The following is a 20602-nucleotide window of genomic DNA, read 5'->3' on the forward strand; positions in this document are numbered from 1 at the left end:
TTTGGGGAGAATTGATGTCTTAACAATATTGAATCTTATGATCTATGAATACATTATATCTCTCCATTTATTTAGGTCTTCCTCAATTTCCCCCAGCAATATTCTACAGTTTTCAGTGTGCAAGTCTTTTACGTCTTTTGTCAGAATTATTCTAAGTATTTTATATGTTTGATTCTATTATAAGTAGTATTTTAAAACTTTGATCTCTGATTGTTGAGATAAATTAATCTTTTTGTATGTTGATCTTGTACCCTGCAAACTTGATAAACTCATTTATTAGTTCCAGTAGCATTTTTGTAGATTCTATCAGGTTTTCTACTTAATCATGTTATCTGCTAATAGAGATAGTTTTACTTCCTTTCCATTGTGAATATCTCTTTTCTTTTTGTTGCACTGGTTAGAACCTTCAGTGCAATGTCAAATAGAAGTAATGAGAGCAGACATCCTTGCCTTTGTCCTGATCCTGGAGAGAAAGTACTTTCTCCTTCACCATTAAATATGATGTTAGGTTTTTTGTAGAAGTCATTTATAAAGTTGAGGAAGTCTCCTTCCATTCCTAGTCTACTGAACGTTGTTTTTTTCTGTAATCAGGAATACATGTTAGATTCTTTCATTCTTTTCCTGCATCTATTGCAATGATTATGTGATTTTTCTCTTCTTTTCTTTTCTTAATTTGTTTATTTATGTTTGGCTGCATTGGGTCTTCATTGCTGCACGCAGGCTTTCTCTAGTTGTGGTGAGCAGGGACAATTCTTCATTGCAGTATGCAGGCTTCTCATTGCAGTGGCTTCTCTTGTTGAAGAGGACAGGCTCTAGATGCACGGGCTTCACTAGTTGTGGCACATGGGCTCAGTAGTTGTGGCTCACGGGCTCTAGAGCGCAGGCTCAGTATTTGTGGTGCATGGTCTTAGTTGCTCCATGGCATGTGAGATCTTCCCAGACCAGGACTCAAACCCATGTCCCCTGCAATGGCAGGTGGATTCTTAACCACTGCCCCACCAGAGATGTCCTGATTTTTCTTTTTACTGTGCTAAGATGGGTAAGTTGATTTTCAAATATTAAGCCAACCTTTCATTCTTGAGATAAACCCCATTGGGTCATGTTGTATCATCTTTTTATATATTATTGGATTTGATGTGCTAAAATTTTGTTAAGAATTTTTGCCTCCGTGTTCATGAGAGGTATTGGTCTATAGATTTCTTGTAATGTCATTGTCTAATCTTGATATGGTGAAATTTGGCCTTATAAATAAGTTGGGAAGTATTCCCTTCTCTTCAACTTTCTGGTAAAGTTTGTGTAGAATTGCATTATTTTATTCCTTAAATGTTTGGTAGAATTTATCAGTTAAGCCACCTGGACTCGAAGCTTTCTTTGTTGGAAGGTTTTAAACTGCACATACAAGTTCTTTAATATCTTTATGCTTGAATAAATTTTAGTAGTGCATGTCTTTCAAGGGGTTTGTCCATTTCATCTTGAATTTATCAGTATAAAGTATTCTATAATATTCTCTTATTATCCTTATAATATCTACAGTATTTTTCTGTTTTCCATTTTATTTATTTCTACTTTGATCTTTATTGTGTTCTTTCTTCTCTTACTCTGTGATTAATTTGCTCTCATTTTTCCAGTTTAAGGTGGAAGTTGAGGAAGCTGTGTACAATGTTACCAATATCCCACATGTTGACATATTATGTTTTCAGTTTCCGTGAGTTCAGAATAGTTTCTGATTTCCCTTTTGATTTCTTCTTTGACCACAAGGTTACTCAGAAGTGTGTTATTTATTTTCCAAATATTTGGGGATTTTTGGATTTGATAATTTCTAATTTAATTCCATTGTGGTCAGAGACATATATTGAATGACTAAAACCCTTTAACATTTTTTTAAAGTATTTTTTAAAATTTATTTTTTTGCTGTGTTGGGTCTTTGTTGCTTCACCTGGGGTTTCTCTAGTTGTGGTGAGCAGGGGCTTCTCTTCATTGTGGTGCCCCGACTTCTCATTGGATGGCTTCTCTTGTTGCAGACAGAGGCTCGAGGTGCGTGGGCTTTAGTAGTTGAGATACACAGGCTCTAGAGTGAAGGCTCAGTAGTTGTGGTGTATGGGCTTAGTTGCTCCATGGCATGTGGGATCTTCCTGGACAGGGATCGAACCCATTTCCCCTGAATTGGCAGGCAGATTCTTAACCACTGAACCACCAGGGAAGTCCCAATTCCAGTATTCTTAATCTTTTGTGTAGATCCATATTCCAATCTGGTGTCATTTTCCTTCTGCTTAAAAATACTTCTTTTAACATTTCTTATAGTGAAAGTCTACTAGTAATGAATTCTTTCAGCTTTTGTATGTCTGAGATAGTCTTTATTTTGCTTTTGTTTTGACAGATCTGGTTATAGAATTTTAGGTTGATAAAATTCAATTCACTACTTTAAAGATGTTATTCCACTGAATTCTCATTTACATTGTTTCCAACAAGAATTCTGCTGTCATTGCTATCTTTGTTCCTCTGTATATATTGTATAGTTTTTGCCTCTGGATGCTTCTAAATTTTTCTCTTTATTGCTGGTTTTGAGCAATTTGATTATTTTTTGTGCCTTGGTGTAATTTTGTCCATGTTTCTTATGATTAAAGTTCATTGGTCTTCTTGACTTTGTGGGTTTATAGTGTTTACTAATTTGGAAAAATTTTGGGTATTATTTCTTCAAATTTTTGTATTTCTCCTCTCCTTCATGGATTCTAAGTACACATGTATTAGGCCACTTGAAGTTGTTGCACAACTCACTGATGCTCTATTCATTTTTGTTGTTGTTTTGTTTTGTTACTCTTTTTGTTTCATTTTGGATAGTTTCTATTACTATGCCTTAAAGTTCACTGACCCTTTCTTCTGCAGTGTCTAATCTGCCATTAACCTCATTCAATGTGTTTTTCATTTAGACATTGTTTTTAATCTCTAGAAGCTCAATTTGGGTCTGTTTTACATTTTCCATGACTGTACTTACCATTTTCATTGTTTAGTCTGGGATTTTTAACATATGAAATACAGTTATAATAACTTTTCTTCATGTATAATAACTTTTAAAATATTCTTTTCTGCCAATTCTAACATCTGCATAGATTATGGGTTAGTTTTGATTGTTTGCCTTTTCTCCTCAGTATGGGTCATATTTTCCTACTTCTCTGCATTCTTGGCAATTTTTCATATGATCCCAGATATTGTGAGTTTTAGTTTATTGTGTGCTATATATATTTATATTTCTGTAAAATGCTTGGGCTTTGTTTTGGGTGAAATTAAGTTACTCAAAACAAATTTTATTCTTTTAGGTCTAGCTTTTCAGATTCGTTGGGTAGGAGTCCAAGTAGTCTTCAGTCTGGAGCTCATTATTTGTAACTACTGAGGCAAGTCCTTTCCTAGTATCATGAGGTTTTCCAGTCCAACTTGTAGGAATAGGTACTATTCCTTCAACCCTGTGTTATATCCAGTTATTCTTATTATCAATCTTTTCATGTGGTTGTTTTCCTGTCATCAAGTAATTCCTCACACAAATGTACTGACCAATATTTTGTTGAATTCTCAAGAGATCCCTCTGCATATCTCCAGAGTTCTTTGTGCACTTCTTTTCTCTCTGATACTCTGCTTTGTGAACTCTAGTTACCTTGGGTTTCCCAGATTCTCAGCTCCATTTCCTCAGTCAGGAAGTCCACCAGTCTCTGCCTGGACTTCTCTTCCCTGTACCATGACCTGGAAACTCTCTCAGAGAAGTAAGTTAGGGCAATTATAGGGATCACTTCATTTATTTCCCATCTCCTGGGGATCACTGAACTTTATTGCCTGAGGTGCAGTTTCTTGAAAACTGTTGTTTCATATGTTCTGCCTGATTTTTTCATTGTTTCAGGTGGGAGGTTAAATTGGTCCTTGTTACTTCATCTTGGACAGAAGCCAAAGCATTCTTTAAGTCTGTTTTGTTTTGATACGGGGTCCAATTAAAGATTAGGCATTGCATGTCATGTCTTTGTTTCATTTAATGTAAAATATTTCCCTACTGTTTTTCTTTTTCAGTCTTTTATGACATTGGCATTTTTGAAGAGTCTAAGCCAGTTGTCTTGTAAATTGCCCCACAGTCTGGATTTGTCTGTTTCCTCATTAGATTGAAAGTAAACATTTTGGGGAAGAATATTATATAGGTGATGTATTCTTCATACTTCATCACTTCAGGTGGCCCAGTGCTGTTTGATCACTTGATTAAGGTGGTATCTTCCATATCTTTCCATTGTAAAGTTATTTTTCCCCTTGGTAATTGATAAATAATATGTGGGGTGATACTTTGGGATCAGTGAAGATCCTACTTTCAAACAACTCTTCACCCAACTGTGCATCAATGATAATCCTTGTCTGAATCGATTATTACATTGATAGTTGCAAAATGAGACTTTCCTAATTCTATCATTCGTTTTGCACTTATTAGCTGACATTATCCTATAAAGAAGAGCTCCCCCACTTTTCATTTTGAGTATCATTATGAATTCATGTGCTTTTTTCTAAATTCCCCCACTTTTCATTTTAAGTATCATTATGAACTCATGTGCTTTTTTCTAAATTAAGTATGTTATACCTTATTATAATAATAATGTTATTCTTTGGAATGTTCCTTTTGTCCAGATTGGCCAATGCGATCTCTGTTATTGGTTAACCACTCGATGCATTTTTATTACTAGAGTAATTTCTAATATATTACTACTCACAAATAGGAACCGAGAAAGGGACTACAGAACCTGTGGTCTTATTCAGACTCTTCTTAGAGGTCTGCCTTCTTCCTGTGTACTCTCAAACCAAAGTGAGTCTTTTGGGTTGGAAGGAGATACTTCTGATTTAAAGCACAGATCAATGTCACCAAATTCTAATCTCTATTCCCTTTTTTCTAGGCATACTGTACATTCTGCAATCCTAATCCTTCTGTTGGGCACCTCTCTCCTCCTCTATATTTATTTACAACAGTCAAGAGCAGCAATTGGCCAACCGGCCCCTATCCAGTTCTCCATTCCATATGCCCCAAGAACTCCTTTTTGCACTGGTCTGTGGTGGCCTTGGCCTACCTCTTCTACCTACTCAAGTAACTCTTTTACCACGAATTTAATTACCTGTGTTTCCATTTATAGGATCTTACCTAGCCGTATGGCCTGCTGCCTCTGCCAATTTAAAAATACTATTGAGGGCTTCCCTGGTGGCGCAATGGTTAAGAGTCCGTCTGCCGATGCAGGGGACGGGGGTTTGTTACCCGGTCTGGGAGGAACCCACATGCCGCGGAGCGGCTGGGCCCGTGAGCCATGGCCGCTGATCCTGCATGTCCGGAGCCTGTGCTCCGCAACGGGAGAAGCCACAGCAGTGAGAGGCCCGCGTACCACCAAAAAAAATAAAATAAAATAAAAATTAAAAAATAAAATAAATAAATAAAAATACTATTGAGGTTGTCTGTAAGACAGTCAAGCTGAGTTGTGACGGTGAATGCTTGACAGACGTCACACGTTATGGTGAGTCTCAGTTGCGGGATAATAAATTTTTAATTTAATTTTTATTTTAATTTTTAATCAATGATGATAAATTTTAAAATGAATGATGTAATTGCAATATTTTAATTCATTCATTCAGAGTTCCAGCTCCCTAAGTTTCTAAGAACTACCCCCTTGCTAAAAATTAGACTATTGGTTACATTATTAAGCTAATAATAGCTGTTACATTGTTAGCTTAATAACGTAACTGATCCACATACATAAAGGAACAAGAGAAAGGAATGGAAAGGAGAAGGGAATTATCATTAATGGCCACATATCCCATGCTGTGCTCTCTGCAAATGAGAACTTATTCATATAGTGCATCATAGTTTGTAAACTGATTTTATATTCATTAGGTCTTAAGTAGCCTTTGTCTTATAGGACAGGTGTAAATATATTATTGTTTATTTTGTTTGTTTCTGCAATTTTATAAATAGTAAAAGTGTTACTGTTTCATGTCCTATTTGGCACCTGAGAGTTTCTGGTTCCATAACCAGAAGCTGCTACCTAGCCCTTCTAATGGATGAGAGAGATAGTTTATTCTTAGACTGTCCAGCTCTGTATTTGCTCTGAATCTCAAGCTTTTCTATCCACAAAACACTCAGGGGCTTTCAACTATTTTTCTATATATTAGATTTATTGGCACTAACTTTTTAAAAAGCGTGGGCTCGTGTGCGCAGGCGCAGTCCGCTTGTGCCCCGAGCCGCACATGCGGGGTGAAGGTAGGATGGTGGATTTGGTACCTTTTGTGGTTGCCATCGGTGGTGACAAAACCTTGCTGGTGTGGGAGCTGTGATCTGGACCCACGGCCGAGACTTTGCAAGTGAGCCGAGCCGGGGCAGAGGGAGGGGTGGAGGAAGCCGCCCCGCGCCCCAGTAACTGGGACTGCTTCGGTACCTCATCTGCCTGTGGTCTCCGCTGAGAGGAATCTTAGTTCTAGAGCTGACCTGAGCAGCCAGCTCGCCCCCATAGATTTTTGAGAGATAGTTCCCAACTGACGGCATCGCCTCCTAATGCTTCTCGGAGCTAAGGATTTCAGAGGGAAACTTGTTCATGAAATGAGAAGTGTTTTGGAGTTGCAGGCTTACCACAGTTACCTGTGCCGAAGGGCTGGCAGAATATAAGGGGAAGGGTGGTTTGGTTTCCCGGGCGTGAAATTTCCTGCACTTACTTAGCGTGGGACCAGCCTACAGCATTCTCTGTTCACAGTCTTCTCCCACTTTGGCCTTCTGCAGTCGGTCCAAGTCTTCGCAAATGCAGCAGTGGCTGGTCCTGGGTTCTATGCCATCATTAAGTTTTATTCAGCAAGGGATGCCCACAGAGCCCAAAAGGCATGCAACCAGAAGCAGCTTTTTCACACATCTCCAGTGAAGGTGGGTCCAAATGTGGAATTCGTCGCTCTACTGGGATGAAGTGCTGAATTTAAAGCTAATTGTCCATCGGGAATTCCCTGGCGGTCCACTGGTTAGGACGCTGCACTTTCACTGCTGAGGGCCCGGGTTCAATCCCTGGTCAGGGAACTAAGATCCCGGGCGGGGGGGAATGGCCAGCGTTTGTACAGCACTGTGCTGTACAGAATGCTCTCAGATGCACTGCTCCACTGATCCCCCAGTTCTCCAGTTCTTTCTTTCTTTTTTTTAGATGAAGAAACTCGAAATCAGGATGGTTAAGTGACTTACTTAAAGTTCATGACAGCAAATGTGGAAACTAGAGGCCAAATGCAAAGTTGACTGATGTTAAACCCCATGTCATTTTATGCTGCCCTTTAATTTAAGAAATCTTCACAAGAGTCTTCCTTATATTTACTTTTATGTGGATTTTAAATGTGTGAGGTTGACAAAAATTTTTTTTAATTAATTAATTAATTTTTGGCTGCATTGGGTCTTGTTGCTGTGCCCCGGCTTTCTCTAGTTGCGGTGAGTGGGGGTTGCTCTTCATTGCGGTGCGTGGGCTTCTCATCGCGACGGCTTCTCTTGTTGCGGAACACAGGTTCTAGGCATGTGGGCTTCAGTAGTTGTGGTTCACGGGCTCTAGAGCACAGGCTCAGTAGTTGTGGCACATGGGCTTAGCTGCTCTGCGGCATGTGGGATCTTCATGGACCAGGGATCGAACTCGTGTCCCCTGCATTGGAAGGCAGACTCTTAACAACTCTGCCACCAGGGAAGTCCTGAGCTTGCCAAACTTTTGTCAGATGTAACATAAAGGAGGCTTCATCATCATCATCACTCTCAAACTGCCTATTCAGAACCCCCTTCAGATTCCAGAGGATCATTAAAATATTCTTTAATGCACTGTAGAAAACTTATTCCATATCAATATGCCATCCAATTTTACTTCCCCAGAATGAACATTTCATTATGTGCCTCCATTCAGCCACCATTCCTTTTTCAAGGACCTTTTCACTTCCTCTGAATAAGTGAGTGAGGCTTAGATTTCCCAGACCTTTCACTTTATAATTGTGTGTCTTCTCTGATTGGCTTCTTGCTCTGGCTACTTCCTACTGACCTTGCTGCTTATTCTCACCCATATTTCTTTACTCACTAATTTCACCTTTATTGAATCTGAGAACTCTCCTCAGATGTGACTCCAGGTCACTTAGGCATTGCATGTCATGTCTTTGTTTCATTTAATGTAAAATATTTCCCTACTGTTTTTCTTTTTCTCCCACTTCTGTACCCTGTTTAACACCCTCTTCAATCCTGGCTGTACTCCCTGGGATTGAAATGATTTTGTGTCAGACATTCCTTAATTTGCGGACCCTGCAACCATTTCACATAACCACTCAGATATTACAGATGATCCTGGAAAGATTATGAAACAGTTACGTGGTATCAGTTGTGAGTAATGAATTCTTTTCTTATATTGGACATTAAGACCATTGCATAAGCTTAGGTTCTGAGATTTTCACAGCATAAAGCCCATCACTGATAAAATAATGAAGAAAAATTTCTACAAGTCACTGTAGTGTTGAGAGGAAAGGACATTCGTATTAGATTTCTTTATTTAATGCAGAGCCTTAGTTTAGTACCCACACCCCCGAAATTGTTATCTACTTTAATTATGCGTTCTTTTTAAATTTTATTTATTTATTTATTTGGTTGCACCGGGTCTTAGTTGCAGCAGGCAGGCTCCTTTCGTTGTGACTCACAGCCTCCTTAACTGTGGCGTATGAACTCTTAGTTTCAGCATGCATGTGAGACCGAGTTCCTTGACTAGGGATTGAACCCAGGCCCCCTGCATTGGGAGCATGGAGTCTTAACCACTGCAGCAGCAGGGAAGATCCAAATCTGTGTTCTTTAACTCATTGGCAGGTATACATATTTCTTATCTTTTTTCCCCTGCATTTTTAAAAAATACAGAAAAGAGAATAACATCTTAAAATAAAATGAAGGAAAGGCCTAATGTATCTGAGTTTTTCTCAGTAGCATGAAGGGAAATGTTTGCCAGCAAGAACTGTGGCAAGGTTATCCCAGATGTCAGCTGTCTCTACTACTCAGGAGCTCAGAGCCCTTCTGAAGCTTCATAATTGTCCAGGACAGCTCCATTATGACTCAACATACAGAGCCTAGCCTCCCATGCGACACTCAATATTTAAAAATTAGTCTTCATTTCTCCTTCCCAGCAAGTAGCTTCAGTTGGAGAAAGTAATTTCATTTTCTTATGTGCTCATTCATTCACTCAGTCACCAGATCATCACTCCTCTATTATATGCCAAGATCTATGCTTGTTTCTGGTAATAAGGAAAGAATAATATATGGTTCCTTCAAGCACTTAAGGAGTTCATAAACTAGTGACAGAGGAAGATGCACAAACAAATCAATAAAGAAGTAACAATGCTTTCACTTTATTTGTATTATTTGAATTTTATGACTATATTTATATACTACACCCTGTTCAAAGTGGAAATAGACATTTAAGAAAGAACTAGTGATGTAAAAAATCCACAGTAATATGTAAATGACTTAGGGAGTTAAGACTGGAAATATTTGCACTTTCAAAGAAGCTTGTTAATGCAGCTGAACCTCTAATTCTTTTGGTTACTTTATTTACATTTATAGACGTATATGTCTTCCCTCTTCTAACAGGCATTAGTAACATGGGGAGGGGGTGCTACAGATTAAGGTCCTAATTCAGTGGCAGGCCCATCTTATCTCCTCTTCAGGTCATATTCTCAAGCAGGAGCTACAGGATGAGACAACTAAAACAGTTCACATCCTTTGCTTACCCCCAGCCCCATAATAGGCTTCTGCTGGGCTTCTTTGGTTGCTTTCATCATCACTTTCACCACCAGAGGTCAGGGAACCTTCTGGTTAATCAGGGGCCCTGGAAATGATGCAGAAAGTACTGACTTAAAAGTAATAAATAACATTTATTTAGGGCTCACTGTGAACTCATTGCTTAAAATGTCCTACTTAATCTTCACAACCACTCTATGAAATTGGTATTGATAAATCTCAGGTATGTCCAAAATAAGTCTCTATGTAGGGTTGTGATAATTTTAGGTCTTTTATGTCTTTAGGTTCATTTCGGCACTAGACATAAGACGGTTGAACATAATACACTTGCCCTAAACAGCTCCAGATGCCAAGAATTGTCAAATTACTACTTTGGTTTCCATGGGTGGTCAAAAAGGATCATCAGGGTAAACTCTGTAGATTTTCTTTGACTAACCAGACTCCTTTCAACATTGAACTCCTAGACTTTAGAGAGAAGAATAGAACAGGGCTATGGGGAGGATGTGTGAGAGGCTTCCACATGGAAGTATCTGAGCATTGGCCTGCCACCTAGAATTAGTGATAATCTCAATGACTTGGATGGTGGTGTTCATAGTTTTCTCCAGTATTTGTATGGTATATAATAAAAAATAGTTGTCCATATCTAGTCATTCATTTGCAAGTCTCACTTGATTTTGAAGCTATAGAATACCTAAACTATTACCTGGGATTGCTCGAGTTTATTTTTTATTTATAACAACAGAATATGTTGAAGTCTAGGCTTTAATTCAAAATCCTAAGAGCTTCAGGATATTTCTAACCTTGAAGAAAGGGAAAATGAAGATATTGTGACATGACTTCCGAAGCAAAGCCTGAAGTTCTTCTGTGATTAGGGGTGGTGTTCCCCTCCCATGAGTGCAGGAGTTCTGGAGTTGGCATGGCTGAGGAAACTTTGGATAAGTTGGAGGAAGGTATGTGTGTGTGTGCCCAGGTGAGGGAGTGGGATTTCTCTTTTTTCCTTTCTTTCTGAAACTCAACTTTTCAAACATCATCACCTTTGCTAAGCAACTAAAACCCTGGGCAAAATTTTTCTGCCTGACAATATAGGTTTTTATCTTAGGCAATACCTGACACCACCATAAACTTTAGAATTTTAGAACTGACTGACTGCCAAGAAGCTTAGGAGGAGGGAAAATTAGTTAGGTTTTTTTTTGGTTAATAATTTGTGCTAAATAGTCCTTCAAATACAGATGTCTTCTGGCCTTCAGTTATCCCAAAAAAATCATTGTCTAAAGATTGAAATAGATGACTTCCGGGAAGATAGTGGAAGAGTAAGACGCGGAGATCACCTTCCTCCCCACAGATACACCAGAAATACATCTACACGTGGAACAACTCCTACAGAACACCTACTGAACACTGGCAGAAGACCTCACACCTCCCAAAAGGCAAGAAACTCCCCACGTACCTGAGTAGGGCAAAAGAAAAAAGAATAAACAGAGACAAAAGGATAGGGACAGGACTTGCACCAGTGGGAGGGAGCTGTGAAGGAGGAAAGGTTTCCACACACTAGGAAGCCCCTTCGTGAGCAGAGACTGCGAGTGGCAGAGCAGGGGAGCTTCGGAGCCGCAGAGCAGAGGACAGCAACAGGAGTGTGGAGGGCAAAGCGGATAGATTCCCGCATAGAGGATCGGTGCCGACCGGCACTCACCAGCCCAAGAGGCTTGTCTGCTCCCCCGCCGCAGCGAGCGGGGCTGGGAGCTGAGGCTCGGGCTTCGGTCGGAGCGCAGGGAGAGGACTGGTGTTGGCGGCGTGAACACAGCCTGAAGGGGGTTAGTGCGCCACGGCTGGCTGGGAGGGAGTCCATGGAAAAGTCTGGACCTGCCGAAGAGGCTAGAGACTTTTTCTTCGCTCTTTGTTTCCTGATGTGCGAGGAGAGGGGATTAAGAGTGCTGCTTAAATGAGCTCCAGAGATGGGCGCGAGCTGCGGCTAAAAGCGCGGACCCCAGAGACAGACGTGAAATGGTAAGGCTGCTGCTGCCGCCACCAAGAAGCCTGTGTGTGAGCACAGGTCACTATCCACACCCCCCTTCCTGGGAGCCTGTGCAGCCCGCCACTGCCAGGGTCCCATGATCCAGGAACAACTCCCCTGGGAGAATGCATGGCGTGCCTCAGGCTGGTGCAACGTCATGCCGGCCTCTGCCGCAGCAGGCTTGCCCTGCACTCCGTGACCCTCCCTACCCCCCGGCATGAGTGAGCCAGAGCCTCCGAATCAGCGGCTCCTTTAACCCCATCCTGTCTGAGCAAAGAACAGACGCCCTCCGGAGATCTACACGCAGAGGCGGGGCCAAATCCAAAGCTGAGCCCCTGGGAGCTGTGACAACAAAGAAGAGAAAGGGAAATCTCTCCCAGCAGCCTCAGTAGCAGCGGATTAAAGCTCCACAATCAACTTGATGTACCCTGCATCTGTGGAACACATGAATAGACAAAGAATCATCCCAAATTAAGGAGGTGGACTTTGAGAGCAGGATTTATTATTTTTTCCCCTTTTCCTTTTTTGTGAGTGTGTATGTGTATGCTTCTGTGTGAGATTTTGTCTGTATAGCTTTGCTTCCACCATTTTCCTAGGGTTCTATCTGTCTGTTTTTGTTTCTTTTAAATTTTTCCTTTATAATTATTTTTTTAAATAACTTTATTTTATTTTACTTTATCTTCATTCTTTCTTTCTTTCCTTCCCTCCTTTAGACAACGAATCATCCAAATTGAGGAGATGGACTTTGAGAGCAGGATTTATGATTTTTTCCCCCTTTTCCTCTATTTGTGATTGTGTATGTGTATGCTTCTGTGTGAGATTTTGTCTGTATAGCTTTGCTTCCACCATTTGTTCCAGGGTTCAATCCATCCGTTTTTTTTCCCACTTAGTAATTATTTATTTTATTTTAATAATATTATTGTATTTTATCTTAATTTATTTTATTTATCATCTTATTTTCCATCCTTCCCTCCTTCTTTCCTTCCTTCCTTCCTCCCTCCCTCCCTCCCGCCCTCCCTCCCTCCCTTCTTTCTTTCTTTCTTTCTACTTCTACTAATTCTTTCTTACTACTTCTTCTCCCTTTTCTTCTGAGCCGTGTGGATGAAAGGCTCTTGGTGCTCCAGCCAGGAGTTAGTGCTGTGCCACTGAGGTGGGAGAGCCAATTTCAGGACACTGGTCCACAAGAGACCTCCCAGCTGCACATAATATCAAATGGTGAAAATCTCCCAGAGAACTCCATCTCAACACAAGCACCCAGCTTTACTCAACGACCAGCAAGCTACAGTGCTGGACACCCTATGTCAAACAACTAGCAAGACAGGAACACAACCCCACCCATTAGCAGAGAGGCTGCCCAAAATCATAATGAGTCTACAGACACCCCCAAACACACCACCAGACGTGGACCTGCCCACCAGAAAGACAAGATCCAGCCTCATCCACCAGAACACAGGCACTACTCCCCTCCACCAGGAAGCCTACACAACCCACGGAACCAACCTTAGCCACTGGGGACAGACACCAAAAACAACAGGAACTACGAACCTGTAGACTGCAAAAAGGAGACCCCAAACACAGTAAGATAAGCAAAATGAGAAGACAGAAAAACACACTGCAGGTGAAGGAGCAAGATAAAAACTCACCAGACCTAACAAATGAAGAGGAAATAGGCAGTCTACCTGAAAAAAAATCAGAATAATGGTAGTAGAGATGATCCAAAATCTTGGAAATAGAATAGACAAAATACAAGAAACGTTTAACAAAGACCTAAAAGAACTAAAGATGAAACAAACAACAATGAACAACACAATAAATGAAATTAAAAATTCTCTAGATGGGATCAATAACAGAATAACTGAGGCAGAAGAACGGATAAGTGACCTGGAAGATAAAATAGTGGAAATAACTACTGCAGAGCAGAATAAAGAAAAAAGAATGAAAAGAACTGAGGACAGTCTCAGAGAGTTCTGGGACAACATTAAATGCACCAACATTTGAATTAATGGGGTTCCAGAAGAAGAAGAGAAAAAGAAAGAGACTGAGAAAATATTTGAAGAGATTATAGTTGAAAACTTCCCTAATATGGGAAAGGAAATAGTTAATCAAGTCCAGGAAGCACAGAGAGTCCCATACAGGATAAATCCAAGGAGAAATATGCCAAGACACATATTAATCAAACTGTCAAAAATTAAATACAAAGAAAGCATATTAAAAGCAGCAAGGGAAAAACAACAAGTAACACACAAGGGAATCCCCATAAGGTTAACAGCTGATCTTTCAGCAGAAAATCTGCAAGCCAGAAGGGAGTGGCAGGATATATAGAAAGGGAAGAAGGAGAAAAACCTGCAACCAAGATTACTCTACCCAGCAAGGATCTCATTCATATTTGATGGAGAAATTAAAACCTTTACAGACAAGCAAAATCTCAAAGAGTTCAGCACCACCAAACCAGCTCTACAACAACTGCTAAAGGAACATCTCTAGGGAAGAAACACAAGAGGAGGAAAAGACCTACAATAATGAAAACAAAACAATTAATAAAATGGGAATAGGAACATACATGTCAATAATTACCTTAAATGCTCCCACCAAAAGACACAGATTGGCTGAATGGATACAAAAACAAAAGCCATATATATGCTGCCTACAAGAGACCCACTTCAGACCTAGGGACACATACAGACTGAAAGTGAGGGGATGGAAAAAGTTATTCCATGCAAATGGAAACCAAAAGAAAGCTGGAGTAGCAATTCTCATATCAGACAAAACAGACTTTAAAATAAAGACTATTAGAAGAGACAAAGAACACTACATAATGATAAAGGGATCGATCCAAGAAGATATAACAATTGTAAATATTTATGCACCCAACATAGGAGCACCTCAATACATAAGGCAAATACTAACAGCCATAAAAGGAGAAATCGACAGTAACACATTCATAGTAGGGGACTTTAACACCCCACTTTCAGCAATGGACAGATCATCCAAAATGAAAATAAATAAGGAAACACAAGCTTTAAATGATACATTAAACAAGATGGACTTAATTGATATTTATAGGACATTCCATCCAAAAACAACAGAATACACATTTTTCTCTAGTGCTCACAGAACATTCTCCAGGATAGATCATATCTTGGGTCACAAATCAAGCCTTGGTAAATTTAAGAAAATTGAAATTGTATCAAGTATCTTTTCCAAACACAACGATATGAGACTAGATATCAATTACAGGAAAAGATCTGTGGAAAATACAAACACATGGAGGCTAAACAATACACTACTTAATAACGAAGTGATCACTGAAGAAATCAAAGAGGAAATCAAAGTATAACTAGACAAAAATGACAGTGGAGACAAGACGACCCAAAATCTATGGGATGCAGCAAAAGCAGTTCTAAGAGGGAAGTTTATAGCAATACAATCCTACCTTAAGAAACATGACACATCTCGAATAAACAACCTAACCTTGCACCTAAAGCAATTAGAGAAAGAAGAAGAAAAAACCCCAAAGTTAGCAGAAGGAAAGAAATCATAAAAATCAGATCAGAAATAAATGAAAAAGAAATGAAGGAAACGATAGCAAAGATCAATAAAACTAAAAGCTGGTTCTTTGAGAAGATAAACAAAATTGATAAACCACTAGCCAGACTCATCAAGGAAAAAAGGGACAAGACTCAAATCAATAGAATTAGAAATGAAAAAGGAGAAGTAACAACTGACACTGCAGAAATACAAAAGATCATGAACGATTACTACAAGCAACTCTATGCCTATAAAATGGACAACCTGGAAGAAGTGGACAAATTCTTAGAAATGCACAACCTGCCAAGACTGAATCAGGAAGAAGTAGAAAATATGAACAGATCAATCACAAGCACTGAAATTGAAACTCTGATTAAAAATCTTCCAACAAACAAAAGCCCAGGACCAGATGGCTTCACAGGTGAATTCTATGAAACATTTAGAGAAGAGCTAACACCTATCCTTCTCAAACTCTTCCAAAATATAGCAGAGGGAGGAACACTCCTAAACTCATTCTACGAGGCCACCATCACCCTGATACCAAAACCAGAAAAGGATGTCACAAAGAAAGAAACCTACAGGCCAATATCACTGATGAACATAGATGCAAAAATCCTCAACAAAATACTAGCAAACAGAACCCAGCAGCACATTAAACGGATCATACACCATGATCAAGTGGGGTTTATTCCAGGAATGCAAGGATTCTTCAATATATGCAAATCAATCAACAAGATACACCATATTAACAAACTGAAGGAGAAAAACCATATGATCATCTCAATAGATGCAGAGAAAGCTTTTGACAAAATTCAACACCCATTTATGATAAAAAGCCTTCAGAAAGTAGGCATAGAGGGAACTTTCCTCAACATAATAAAGGCCATATATGACAAACACACAGGCAACATCATCCATATGGTAAAAAACTGAAAGCATTTCCACTAAGATCAGGAACAAGACAAGGTTGCCCACTCTCAACACTGTTATTCAACATAGTTTTGGAAGTTTTAGCCACAGCAATCAGAGAAGAAAAGGAAATAAAAGGAATCCAAATCGGAAAAGAAGAAGTAAAGCTGTCACTGTTTGCAGATGACATGATCCTATACATAGAGAACCCTAAAGATGCTACCAGAAAACTACTAGAGCTAATCAATGAATTTGGTAAAGTAGAAGGATACAAAATTAATGCACAGAAATCTCCTGCATTCCTATACACTAATGATGAAAAATCTGAAAGTGAAATTAATAAAACACTCCCATTTACCATTGCAACAAAAAGAATAAAATATCTAGGAATAAACCTACCTAAGGAGACAAAAGACCTGTATGCAGAAAATTATAAGACACTGAAGAAAGAAATTAAAGATGATACAAATAGATGGAGAGATATAGCATGTTCTTGGATTGGAAGAATCAACATTGTGAAAATGACTCTACTACCCAAAGCAATCTATAGATTCAATGCAATCCCTATCAAACTACCAATGGCATTTTTCACAGAACTAGAACAAAATATTTCACAATTTGTATGGAAACACAAAAGACCCAGAATAGCCAAAGCAATCTTGAGAACGAAAAATGGAGCTGGAGGAATCAGGCTCCCTGGCTTCAGACTATACTACAAAGCTACAGTAATCAAGACAGTATGGTACTGGCACAAAAACAGAAATATAGATCAATGGCACAGGATCGCAAGCCCAGAGATAAACCCACACACATATGGTCACCTTATCTTTGATAAGGGAGGCAGGAATATACAGTGGAGGAAGGACAGCCTCTTCAATAAGTGGTGCTGGGAAAACTGGACAGCTACATGTAAAAGTATGAGATTAGATCACTCCCTAACACCATACACAAAAATAAGCTCAAAATGGATTAAAGACCTAAATGTAAGGCCAGAAATTATCAAACTCTTAGAGGAAAACATAGGCAGGGCACTCTATGACATAAATCACAGCAAGGTCCTTTTTGACCCACCTCGTAGACAAATGGAAGTAAAAACAAAAATAAACAAATGGGACCTAATGAAACTTCAAAGCTTCTGCACAGTGAAGGAAACCATAAAGAAGACCAAAAGACAACCCTCAGAATGGGAGAAAATATTTGTAAATGAAGCAACTGACCAAGGATTAATGTCCAAAATTTATAAGCAGCTTATGCAGCTTAATAACAAAAAAACAAACAACCCAATCCAAAAATGGGCAGAAGACCTAAATAGACATTTCTCCAAAGAAGATATACAGACTGCCAACAGACACATGAAAGTATGCTCAACATCACTAATCATTAGAGAAATGCAAATCAAAGCTCCAATGAGATATCATCTCACACCAGTCAGAATGGCTGTCATCAGAAAATCTAGAAACAATAAATGCTGGAGAGGGTGTGGAGAGAAGGGAACCCTCTTGCACTGTTGGTAGGAATGTAAATTGATGCAGCCACTGTGGAGAACAGTATGGAGGTTCCTTAAAAAACTACAAATAGAACTACCATATGACCCAGCAATCCCACTACTGGGCATATACCCTGAGAAAACCGAAATTCAAAAAGAGTCATGTACCAAAATGTTCATTGCAGCTCTATTTACAATAGCCCAGAGATGGAAACAACCTAAGTGCCCATCATCGGATGAATGGATAAAGAAGATGTGGCACATATATACAATGGAATATTACTCAGCCATAAAAAGAAACGAAATTGAGCTATTTGTAATGAGGTGGATAGACCTAGAGTCTGTCATACAGAGTGAAGTAAGTCAGAAAGAGAGAGACAAATACCGTATGCTAACACATATATATGGAAGTTAAGAAAAAAGAATGTCATGAAGAACCTAGGGGTAAAACAGGAATAAAGACAGAGACTTACTAGAGAATGGACTTGAGGATATGGGGAGGGGAAAGGGTAAGCTGTGACATAGCGAGAGAGAGGCATGGACATATATACACTACCAAACATAAGGTAGATAGCTAGTGGGAAGCAGCCGCATAACACAGACAGATCAGCTCGGTGCTTTGTGACTGCCTGGAGGGGTGGGATAGGGAGGGTGGGAGAGAGGAAGATGCAAAAGGGAAGAGATATGGGAACATATGTATATATATAACTGATTCATTTTTTTGTGAAGCAGAAGCTAACACACCATTGTAAAGCAATTATACTCCAATAAAAAAATAATAAAAATAAAATAATGTTCCCCAAGCAAAAAAATAAATAAATAAATAAAATAAAATGATGTTAATGCTGTGGGTCCAGAGACCATACTCTGAGAACCACTGCTCTATACCATATTGCTCTCATTCCTCTTTTGGGTAAACCTGGAGACAACAAGACCAGCTTTGTTTCCAACAGCCACATCTCTTTTCAAAGATGCCAACTGAAGACACCAAATCAAGTATGTGACAGCCTGTGTTGAGTCTGAAGTTGACCTCATTGTTAGGAGTTTAAAGATACAGATACAACCCCAGTTTCCACAGTGCTGACTCAAAGTGTAAGACACTTGAACTCACGTATCAGAGGGACATTCTCTGAGGCTGGCATGATCTCTGCCACCATGAGCTGAAATACAGTCACGGCCAACAGTATGGTCACTCCCAGGGAGACCTTTTCACCAGAGGCTGCTGGGAGATAAAAACTCAAGGGAGCCAGAAAAGATATGAGGACACATGGGAAGAGGAGGTTGACGATATAGAAAGAGAACCGCCACTTTAGAAGGAGAGTGAATGTCACATCCGGGTAAGGCTCAGAGCAGCAGCCATAGGAGATCACATTCTTCACAGCAGGCATGCCATGCACCTCCCACTCTACATCTTTGATGAAGTCGGAGAGATCTCCACTGTCCAGGGCATTGAATATATCCACCTGATTGCCATTGTAGGTCCAGGAACCAAAGGTCAGGTTGCACTGCTGATTATCAAAGGGGAAGTAGGTGACATCCACCACACAGGAGCTTTTGGTGATGGCTGGTGCATCCCAGGTGATCAGCCCATCATACCGCAGGACCACGTTGGTGTTCACAGGCTCAGAAGATTCATCATCAGCCCTGGAGGTGAGAGGAGGAAAATGAGAGCTGCTCTCCAGGACAACTCACCAAACTCCTTACCCCCGATAGCTCACCGCCCTGTGCCCATCACTTCAGTGTCTTGGCAATGGATCACCATTCCTTGTCACCCTGGCTTGAAAGTATGGAATCAACTCTAATTTGCCCTTCTTCTCCATTTCCTGTGAATAGTTAGGGCCGAGTTCTCTTGGATTCTTTCTTTAAAGCATGTCTGCTTTATGTCCCTTCCTCTCCATTCCCAGTGCCACTCTCTTGGTCCAGGTATAATGATTCAAAGATCCAGACAAAAAGTAAACGAGGCTAAAATCTAACAGGGGGCTCTGCTTACCTGATTTTGTTAACTGTGGACACAAGAATATTAAAGTAACTTTTTGTTGCTGTTGGAAAAAAAATATTGAAATAAACTCTTGTGTAAATGTTCAGTCCTTTGCCTTCTATAGAAGGGCCTGAGCAGAAAAAGTAAACGTAGATCCCTAGAAAGGGGATTCCTATTGGTACTGAGTTTTCTCTTAGAATCAATGGCACTTGGGCTTAGGGTTTTAAGTCAGAGGCAGGGCTGTTAGTGAATTGAGTGGAGGAGGCTCCACCATCCACCTGAGTGGGTGATGGTTGAGGAGAGGCCAGATCATCTGCACTACCACCAAATCTATCTCACTGTATGAATCCAGCCCTTTATGCCCAGGAGAGCAGGGTCTGTAGCCGTGTAGCCTCAGCTTGTCCATTTGAAATCTGTGAGTATTATGAAAGTTGTGCCACGTTCTTGGTTTGCATTTACCATCAAGTATTATAGGAACTTTGAGAATAGATCTGAGCAGTAAAATGTGCCATGCCAGGGTATACCTACAACAGAGACATTCAACCGCACCCCAGTGTTGTGCCTGCCCTTAATCACTAAGATAATGATCTAAGAATCACAGATGCATTTTTAGTTTTAAACATATAACCTAGAAATCAGTTATTCAGATAGGCATTTTAAATTCATCTTTTTTTGTTGGATTTAGGGTCATTATCATTCCTTATGAAAAGGAAGGTAACCCAGAAGCTTGCTATTCAGAAGGCTATGACAGATGCATTCCAGAAACTGCTGATAGTGGTTTTAGGTAAGACCTTTTTGATTGTCCTTGAAGTGCTTCAGTTTCAGTGAGCAAATAAACTTATTTGAAAAGTTAATTGGATGAAAATAATGGTTATCTAAAACATTGCATATTCTTTCATTCACCAGATGTTTTCA

The 20602-nt window shown here is 39.8% G+C and overlaps 1 pseudogene; it reads left to right on the forward strand.

Annotated features, from left to right (window-relative positions):
• Positions 1-6267: 6267 nt before the first annotated feature.
• LOC132511589 (RAD52 motif-containing protein 1-like) lies at positions 6268-20515 on the forward strand (annotated as a pseudogene).
• The last annotated feature ends 87 nt before the right edge of the window (positions 20516-20602 follow it).

Source organism: Lagenorhynchus albirostris, chromosome 20, assembly GCF_949774975.1.
Source record: "Lagenorhynchus albirostris chromosome 20, mLagAlb1.1, whole genome shotgun sequence".
Lineage (NCBI taxonomy): Eukaryota > Metazoa > Chordata > Mammalia > Artiodactyla > Delphinidae > Lagenorhynchus > Lagenorhynchus albirostris.